Here is a 10,434-nt window from a genome sequence, read left to right as displayed (position 1 = left end):
GGGACGCGGGGTGAAGGCTGTGGGGTGGGCGTGGGGGTGGGGGTGGGGGTCTCTTCACGGCTCGCTGCCACATCAACCAGGGTTAGTGGCGGGCTAGCAGAAGGATCAGCGGCGGTGGCACGCCGCCAAGGCCCCGCTCGCTCCTCCTGATGCGTCCGGTGGGAGAGGAGTGGGCGTCCGGAGGAGAGCCGGAGTTTGGCACGGGGGCAGAGAGAGAGGAAGCTAGCTAAACGTGCTAATGCGAGAGGGCAGCGGGGGCCGGCCGCGGGGCTGCTGGCGGGGCCCCCGGCACGGCACCGACGGTGCATGTGAAGAGTGTGCACGTGGAGCCGGGAAACGCCGATTCAGCGCACTGTAGGGATGGGACGATATGAAAATGTCATGTCACGATTATCGTGACCAAAAGAAATCGCGATTTTTACGATATTATCGCGATAATCTAAATATCCCCAACATCTTTTGGAACATTGGAACATTTGCCAAAAAAATTGCAGATCTACAAGCTCACCGTTTGGAGCTTTAGATCGGCAATGTTTTGGCAAAGAGATTTGGTAGAGAGTGAGAAAAAAGACTATCAGGTACCTATATTATATAGTATGTTTTACAAATAGAGGGTTTAATGGTACCGGATAATATGCAGCTCGGCAAATAAAAGGTGAATTGATCCCAGTGCATGCCGACGGAGGACGATATCACGATAAATTAAATCTCAGCGATACGATTATCGTGAGTGTTTTTATCACGATAAACGATAATATCGCTTATCGTCCCATCCTTAGCACACTGTACAAGGGAGACGTGCAGACGGCACCAGAGGGACAAGGAAAAGGCAGGCGGTGCGTAGGACCACGGACACGGACACAAACAGAGACACGGCGGGCTCCTGGAGTATGATGTGTGCACGCGTCATGCACTGAACACAAACAAAGAGAGAGCGACACAAGGTCACAGGTAACAAACATAGGGTATGTACAGACACACAATGATCCAAATAAGCAGCAATATACCAGTGAGACTCCCTAATCGGGAGATAAGCGACCGTCAGGTCGCATACACAAACTTTAGAAGGCAATGGTAGGCAATCAGGAGGGAATATGGGAAATGGGACAGATCCATGTTGATGACATGACTTTAGAGATACTGTGTACCGCTTTGCGTGATTGTAGGCCAAAATCTGTAGGAGCAGTGTCCAAAAATGTGTTTTTAAAAGCCGGCCTGATGGTGGCGCTAAATGGGACAGATCCATATTGATGACATGACTGTAGACATACTGTGAACCGCTTTGAGCTAGAAGAGGGCCATGTGAGAAATGAGGGGTTGTGCTTTGGCAGCCAAGGAATGTGTGTGCAAAATTTGGCATGGATTGGGGCAACGGTGGCAGAGATATGAGTAGGGCGTGTGACATGACGGACAGACTGACTGACTGACAGACAGAAAACCGGTGGAGACCTTCTGTTTCACAGGTGGCCCCTCTGCCCATTCAGCTATGGCTGCCCTCATTTCTGTGTAAGTGAAACAGTGTGTGAGTGTGATGTATGCGTGTATGTACCCTCCATCACGTACAGTACGCTGCACCTCCCTTCCCCTGAATGAGGCTGTTGGCATGGTTGTTATGAGAGAGTGGCCTCTATTGGCCCGCTCGACTCCACTGACTAAGTGGGCAGTGCTTCCTTTTAGGTCATCAATTAATGCTGCAGGGCACCATGCGAGGAGGAAATCCTTAGTGGAAATCCAAGCAGATAACTAACCTGTCCTCACCCATCCATCGTGACCACACACATAATGAGATGAAAAACACACCCACGCACACAGAGAGAGAGAGAGAGAGAGAGAGAGAGAGAGAGAGAGAGAGAGAGAGAGAGAGAGAGAGAGAGAGACAGACAGACAGAGAGAGAGAGAGACAGAGAGAGAGATAGAGAGAGAGCGAGAGAGAGCAGGCTGGTGGTGGGAAAGCGCAGCAAAAGCTGCTACCACGTGGAGTTAAGACTAACTCTCTGGTAAACACACACCAGACCATGCTTCATATTAGCACTGCATTACGATCCACTGACGTTTCTGCTCAGCGACCCGACAGACACAAGCTCACACATAAACAACCATGTCAAGCTGAAATGTAAGACACAAAGATGTAAGTATGGTAAACAGATGGACTGAGAAGGGAGCCGTTGTTTTCTGAGCAAAATGTGTCACTGATGGAAGTGGACCATTATTTTGGACCATTTGGGTTAATTATTTACACTAATGACAGGGACAGGAACGTGGGTACAGTATATCTGGAACATGTTGTTGAAGAATGAAGAGATGGTTTTAAGAGATACTTTCTCCTGCATGCTAAAATATTCCATAACGTGTGTCTAACCACTGTCAACTTGGCATCAGTATTTTGGCCATGCCATTAATGTGAGCATGTCATAAATAATACTTGCTTGTAGATACCATTTTTTTGGGTATTTCTTTAAATAGGATTTAAGTGGTCAAAGGTCTTAACGATGCCGCGTCCACAAAGCCTCGTTGGAGAAACGGCGAAAACGCCGGCTATCTGGCAGGAAACACTGGCTGCTTTTCTTTTTTTCGTTCTCCAGCACTGCTTCTCTTTTATCTCTCTCCGTTCTGCGTTGGACCGAGGATGTGGACGGCTGCACATGAAAAGGCTGACCGCTGAAGAAAAGCCACGTCCGGACTCATATCAAATTAGAACATCCTGGATAAGTACAGTGGACCACTTCCTCTGTGGTAACCGTCAGCCAGCAGCTGCAGCAGCCTCCCCGCCACCCCTGGCCCTCGCCTCTGGCCTCTGAATGGAAGTAGGTGATACTGTAGGTCATACATGGGCAACTGGCGGCCCGGGGGCCACATGCGGCCCCCACTTTCACTTAATGCGGCCCGCAGGTTGATACCGGAATACTGATATATTATTGATTTCAGCTGTTACAATTCTGCTTTAATTCCTTCAGTCCATTTAGTAGTTTAATGACTAGTATAGTAGTATTAAAATGTATTTCTTTTTATGTTCAATGTATTTGTATTCAAGTTCATAAAGTTGACATGAGTATATAATTAAATGTGTTTGAAATTAAATCAAAATGTTACATTTCAGGATTCCAATTAAAAAATAACAACAAATTATTCAGGATTCCAATTCAAAAGGAGCAAAAAATAGCCGTTCTACAAGCTCAAAACGCATGGCGCTGCGATGCGTTTTGAGCTTGTAGATCTGCTATTTTTTGCTTCTTTTGTATGAGATACTAGAATGCATAAGTAGGACATAGCAATATGCTATGTGGCCCTCTGGAGTGAAGGTGGAAATATAGTGGCCCTCGCCATCATCAAAGTTGCCCACCCCTGCTGTAGGTAGAGCCAGGGGTGTCGCACCAAATTCTGGGCCCTGGGTACTTTTAACGATTGAAAAATAGCAGATATACAAGCTCACAGCACGGCACCGAGTGCCGCGCTGTGAGCTTGTGGATCTGCTATTTTAGAAAAATCTTGAAAATCTTGAAAAAGTCTATTTTTCAATAGCTAAAGTATATAAAATAATTAAGGCCCCTCCACCTTGTGCCCTAGTAACTCAGTCCCACTTCCCCCCCCTTGTGATGCCCCTGTGGGAAGGTTTACTGTTACATTTGCCTCTGTCATTTTTGTCACACACCCACGAAATGCCTCGCTCTGCTGGTGCAACGCACGCGCAAGTACTGTACGTACGCACGCACACACGCAAGTGCGGCAAATACACAACACATGTACATACACACGCACATACCGACACCTTATCTCGTACACTGGTAAAGTGGGCAGACGACGTGCACTCGCATGAACGCTCGTACTTTAGGATGCAGAGAAACGCACATTAACACCGTATCTCTGAATCTCTCACGAAAGCAGGTTATCAAACGGACTGGCATCTTTTAAGAGATACTTTCTCCTGCATGCTAAAATATTCCATAATGTGTCTAACCACTGTCATCCTGGCATCAGTATTTTGGCCATGCCATTAATGTGAGCATGTCATAAATAATACCTGCTTGTAGATACCATTTTTGGGTATTTCTGAGCACATACCGACACCTTATCTCGTACACTGGTAAGTGGGCAGACGACGTGCACTCGCATGAACACTCGTACTTTAGGATGCAGAGAAAAGCACATTAACACCGTATCTCTGAATCTCTCACGAAAGCAGGTTATCAAACGGACTGGCACAATCTCAAGCAGACACACACACACACACACACACACACACACACACACACACACACACACACACACACACACACACACACACACACACACACACACACACACACACACACACACACACACACACACACAGTGCGCTGATGTGATCTAACAGGATGTGGGTGTGTGTTGGAGGTGTGGCGTGTTGATGCTTTTTAAGACGCTGCTGTTGAAAGACGAGCAGGAAGTGAAAAGACGGTTGATGTGGCTTTGAGGAAGTGGCAACATCCTCTTTATCTCCGTCTCTCCCTCCCTCCCTCCCTCCCTCTGCCTTTCTGTCTCCACCACACACACGCATGCACGCACGCACGCACACACGCACAAACACATATACACACACACACACACACACACACACACACACATTAAGTACTGTACTTAAGTAAATTTACATATTTTGGAGTATTTGTTTTAGTTTTTTGCAAGCTGATGACTTTCACTCCGCTACATTTCAAATAGAAATGTTGTACTTTTTGGCACCACCACAATTCTAGGAAGTGACTTTAGGGAACGAAACGTACACAAATATATGATGAATTAAGCACTTAAGCCGTATACAGTTTGCAGTTTACAGAGCGTCTTTAGGGCAGACGCTCTTAATCCAGAGCGACTTACAATAAGCAAGGTGACACATACATCAATACAATGTAATGTATTACAACAATATAGGTAATACAACAATATGTCAACATCAAAAAACATCAATTGTATAGAAACATCAATCTAGAAAAAAATACGTATGTAGACCAAGCACCTAATAAGTAAAAACTATATATATATATATATATATATATATATATATATATATATATATATATATATAATATATACCTAAAAATACTATCTAACTTTCATGTATGGTCATTGAGGGTTGGCGAGTGCGATGGTAAGTGCTATCCTTCAAACATAGTGAAAATAGCTGATCTACAAGTTCTCAACGCGTTACACATTTTCTAAGATTTCTGAAAATTTACTTCGTAATTTGTGCTTTTGAAAACTTGAGTATATACCCTGTCCACCACTGCTCACATGCACACACAGATCCTGTTACATGCACACACTGACTGATACTGACACTCACATGGACTCAAATAGCCTGCAGGCCGGATGTCATAAAGTACAGTGTTATTTCAGACGCGGCCGTCTCTGTGAGTGACATGTGGGCGGGGCTGTCACCTTGGCTTGGGGACAGAGACCAGCCCAGCCAGGGAATGAGGACCAATCAAGACACAGAAGAAGAAAGAAAAAAACAGCTCAGCTGGGGCGAATCAAAACACCAGAAGAGATGGGACACCGCAATTACAAGTGAGCGGGCATTCTTTAGCATGCATAAACACATACAGTATACACCAGGGTTCTTCAACAGGGGGTCCTCAGAGTTACTACAGGGGGTCCTCCAAATCTTTGTGTGATAGAAACCTTTTTCTACTTTTTTTATATTAACCACTTGGAAGCATCCATATTCTGATAACTTTAGCCAAAAATAGCAGATCTACAAGTTCACAGCGCCTCGCACTGTGTGGCGTTATGAACTTGTAGATCGGCCATTTTCGGCAAAGAGGTTTGGTGTAGAGGGGAAAAAGAGCAGACTAAGTAGTACAGAGTGAAAGGTCAAGCTTATTAAGTATTGACGGTTCAAGTGGTTGATTATCTGAAAACACAAATCGACATGAATCCAAAATACACTGATGATTGTGCTGTGGTTGTGGGGGTCCCTGCTTCATCTCTCTCTCTCTCAACTAAGGGGTCCTTGGCCTGAAAACGACCCCTGACCTACAGTATACACAGTAAAATCCTCATTGTTCATTTAACTCTGAGAGTGTAAACATCAACAACATGAACCCTAGGGTTAGGGTCTCTTTTCCTGGGCATGTCATAATAGAGCATCGCAGCGGAAGTGGATTCCTGGGGTCACTTAATATTCCCCATTCATTTTCGCCATAGACTTTTACAAAAATATTTATAACAATTATGTTAAGCCTCGAACCAAGCCATCCAGGATGGAGGTGAATCATGATCATATAACCTTTGATCCTATGTGAAAACATATATTAATATTACATTATTTGATATACTACATAACTACCCTTTGTTTAGCGATTTTCAAAATGTTCTTTTCATAGAAAAAAAGGTTATATGGTCATGATAGACCTCCATCCTGGATGGCTTGGTTCGAGGCTTAACATAATTGTTATAAATATTTTTGTAAAAGTCTATGGCGAAAATGAATGGGGAATATTAAGTGTCCCCAGGAATCCACTTCCGCTGCGATGCTCTATAGGCATTGGGCATTGCACCACCACGTTGTGAGCTTGCAAATGTGTTCCTTTCAGCAAAGACGTTTGTCGGAGAGACTACTGGGGGACCCCGCGGTCAACAATGTGTCTGGGTTTTAAGTGGTTAAAGTCCTACTGAAATGGCTTTTTCAGTCATTTTATTTTGAAGTATAAGTCTGAAGGCAGTACTGCTGAGTCTGCTAACAGCAGAATCTGCATTGAGAGATTAAGCACACAGCTACACTGACAGATATGCAGAATCAAACACTAAGCACGAATGCATAAGCATGCACACAAACGCATGGCACACACACACACACACACACACACACACACACACACACTGGATGCCAATCTAGAACCTCTGCCCTAAATTTTTCAAATAGGCCTTTTCTAGCGCCACCTAGTGGCCGATGTTTGCAAAACACATTTCTGTGCACTACTCTTACAGATTTTGTCCAAAAATCCTACAAATCGGTAGGCAGTATCTCGACAGTCATGTGATCGACACGGATCTGTCCATTTTTGCATATTCCATCCTGATTGGCTAAGATTGGCTTCCAAAATTTGTAGGATTGAGCCGTTTTGAACAAAATGCCTCAAATCCCAACACACGTTCCCACTAGGTCGAGGAAGAAATGCCACTTCAAATTTTTGAAATCAGCCTCATGGTGGCGCTATAACAGGCCGATTTGTGGTTTTACCTATAACTCCACCGATCAGTTTCAAACTTTGTAGGCACACTCCCTAGAGGCTAAGGATAAACCTTTGCCCTGCATTTCTCACATCAGCCTTTTATAGCGCCACCTTTGGGCCGACTTATGTAAAACACATTTTTGAATATTACTCCTTGAGATTTTATCCAATAATCACGCAAATCGGTACACAGTATCTCTATAGTCATGTGATCAAGTCCGATCCGTCTGATATTTCATATTCCATCCTGATTGGCTAATATTGGCTTCCAAAGTTTGCAGGATTACTCCGTTTTTGAACAAAATGCCTCAAATCATCAACGCAGCTTGCGATTACCGTGAAATTTGCCACACATATTCCCACTAGGTCAAGGAACAAATGCTACCTTTTTCACATTGGCCTGTTATAGCGCTACCAGCAGGTAGACTTTAGCAAAACACATTTTTGGAACACAATGCTTCAAATGATGCATCATGCGTCCGATTGCTATGAAAGATCTAAGGTGAAGAACATATGCCACCCTTTTTACATTGGCCTATTATACAGTAGCACCACCAGGATGCACAGCCTGGTGGAGACCTGTGCTCGGAAGAGCACTGCTTCTAGTATTAACCATGAAACTGTATGGAATCTATGAACACGTTGTGGGGGTCCCTGCTTCATCTCTCTCTCTCAACCAAGGGGTCCTTGGCCTGAAAACGTTGAAGACCCCTTCGTTAATTTATGAAAAAGAACATGAAGATACGTTTCTGCCCGACAGCAACCATATGCAGAGGGAGGGGGTTTAGTGCTAAGCAGCCATCTTGGACTCAGTGGCCTGACCCACTTCCTGCTGGTGGTGAAGCACCGCTGGAGACGGCTGATGACTCATCACCTGGTTAGCACTCAAACTGACCCCCCATCACACACACACACACACACACACACACACACACACACACACACACACACACACACACACACACACACACACACACACACACACACACACACACACACACACACACACACACACACACACACACTACTGAGTCAAGACACAGTATGAACCTATGCTCCACTTAGATTTGTTGTGCACAGTAACACTCAGATGAACACGAGACATGTAAGAACTGCAAGAGCAAAAAAACACATAGTGTTCCCACTTCCCGAGTCTGACATGCCATTTTGTTGAGATCAGCAGGTTGAGAAAAACCTGCTTGAGAAAAACCTGCGTGTCTGTAAATAAATAATTAATAAACTTTTTGGTTACCACCGCGCTCTGACTCGACTGGTGCGGTATCCCTTTAGATTAACATATAGGAGGAGGAGGATGGATCGCACACAGTGGCAAGAGTTGTCTTTTCTTTATTATTGCATTTGCAGATGAGAAACAAACGTTTCGGCTGTAAGCCTTCTTCAGTGTATCTGATACTGCAGGGTGTCTGTGGTCTATTTATAGAACCTATGACAGGTGCCCAGGTGGACACCATCACTGCCAATCACCCTGTGAGGAGGATGACACCTCGCACCTGAATGGTGATTGCTATCAATGGTTAATGTGTAATAAGTCAACTCTTCTTTTCATTAAATAAGCAATAACAATACATGCATTTTTCTTTAACAATGTAGCCTACACAAATACATAAACAAACCATCTCATATTAAACCAATATTTGTCGCTGAGGACATCGGGCAGCAGATTGCCTTTCATAAATCAGCTTCAACCATTAAGATAACAAATGTATTTACAAATAAACAGCAACTATAACCCTGTGACCGGCGGTAAGGAAATAATGACGATGCCCAATTGTCTTTTTAGACTATAATGTATATATCCATTGTGCCACATTTTGTGCACCAAAGTATTGTGTCAAGGGCTAAAGAGCCAAGTTATCTTTTAATATCGGATAGTGGGCGGTGTCCATGTTTCAACAGCCGATCGTTATTTGTAAATACATTTGTTATCCTAATGGTTGAAGCTGATTTATGAAAGGCAATCTGCTGCCCGATGTCCTCAGCGACAAATATTGGTTTAATATGAGATGGTTTGTTTATGTATTTGTGTAGGCTACATTGTTAAAGAAAAATGCATGTATTGTTATTGCTTATTTAATGAAAAGAAGAGTTGACTTATTACACATTAACCATTGATAGCAATCACCATTCAGGTGCGAGGTGTCATCCTCCTCACAGGGTGATTGGCAGTGATGGTGTCCACCTGGGCACCTGTCATAGGTTCTATAAATAGACCACAGACACCCTGCAGTATCAGATACACTGAAGAAGGCTTACAGCCGAAACGTTTGTTTCTCATCTGCAAATGCAATAATAAAGAAAAGACAACTCTTGCCACTGTGTGCGATCCATCCTCCTCCTCCTATATGTAAATAAATAATTGCAATATGCAATTGCTACATGTTGAGGTAAACTGAAATTTGAGGTAAAAGAGCAACGTGAGCTTGATGAAAGCACAGAGGCCACAACAGAATTGTGAAGAGAGCTGCCAAAATCATTGGCACAGAATTTCCACAGCTACACACAATCTATAACACACGCTGTAAGAAAAAGACAGAGAACATCTTAAAGGACAGCAGTCATCCCGCCCATTCCCTGTTCTATCTCCTCCCATCCAAAAAACGTTACCAGAGCATCTCATCGCACACCACCCGTCTCAGTAATAGTTTTTATGCTCAAGCAATCAGGTTGCTTAACGAAGAGATGAATGCGAGACGTAGGTAGTCATGTGCACTGTACGCAGTTTTTAAACTGTACACTGTTACACTGTATGGTTTTTGTTGTTTTTGGGTTGTCTTGGGTGACTTGTTGTTGTCTTGTTGTTGTGGGTTGATGTTTTTGTGTGTAATAAGGCTGAGAGTGCTCCTGGCACAAGCATTTCATTGTATGTCTGTACCTGTATGGATATGCATGTGACTAATAAACCTGAACCTGAACCTGAACCATCTTCTTTGTTGTGACTATTTTTGAGTTATTATTCGAATTGAGACTTGAATATGACCAGTACTGTTTTGGCCGGAATTTCCAGGTTTCAAGCTGGGTGGGCGTTCACAGGGTGCCGGTTTGGGTTTTGTAAAATGATGGTCTCACTAGTCTTGCCATTCCTTTGAAGGGCCATCCTGCATGGGAGTAACATGGCACCTGCAGAGTGGCCTACACACTCGATAACTAAAGCCCCTTTTCCACTGACATGGCCCAACACCACACCACACCACTCCACACCATCCAC

General features: G+C 44.0%; 1 protein-coding gene across 1 annotated transcript in view; it reads right to left on the bottom strand.

The window, feature by feature from the left end:
• Positions 1-10,434, bottom strand: part of poc1b (POC1 centriolar protein B) — a gene marked incomplete at its 3' end in the record, with an annotated part of 99,197 nt that overhangs the window by 6,477 nt on the left and 82,286 nt on the right. The window lies entirely within an intron of this gene.

The sequence above is a fragment of the Nannobrachium achirus genome (genome assembly GCF_963921795.1).
Source record: "Nannobrachium achirus genome assembly, chromosome: 11".
NCBI classification, from domain to species: Eukaryota; Metazoa; Chordata; class Actinopteri; order Myctophiformes; family Myctophidae; genus Nannobrachium; species Nannobrachium achirus.
The sequence above is the reverse complement of the archived record's forward strand: the minus strand, read 5'-3'. Positions and strand labels throughout refer to the sequence as shown.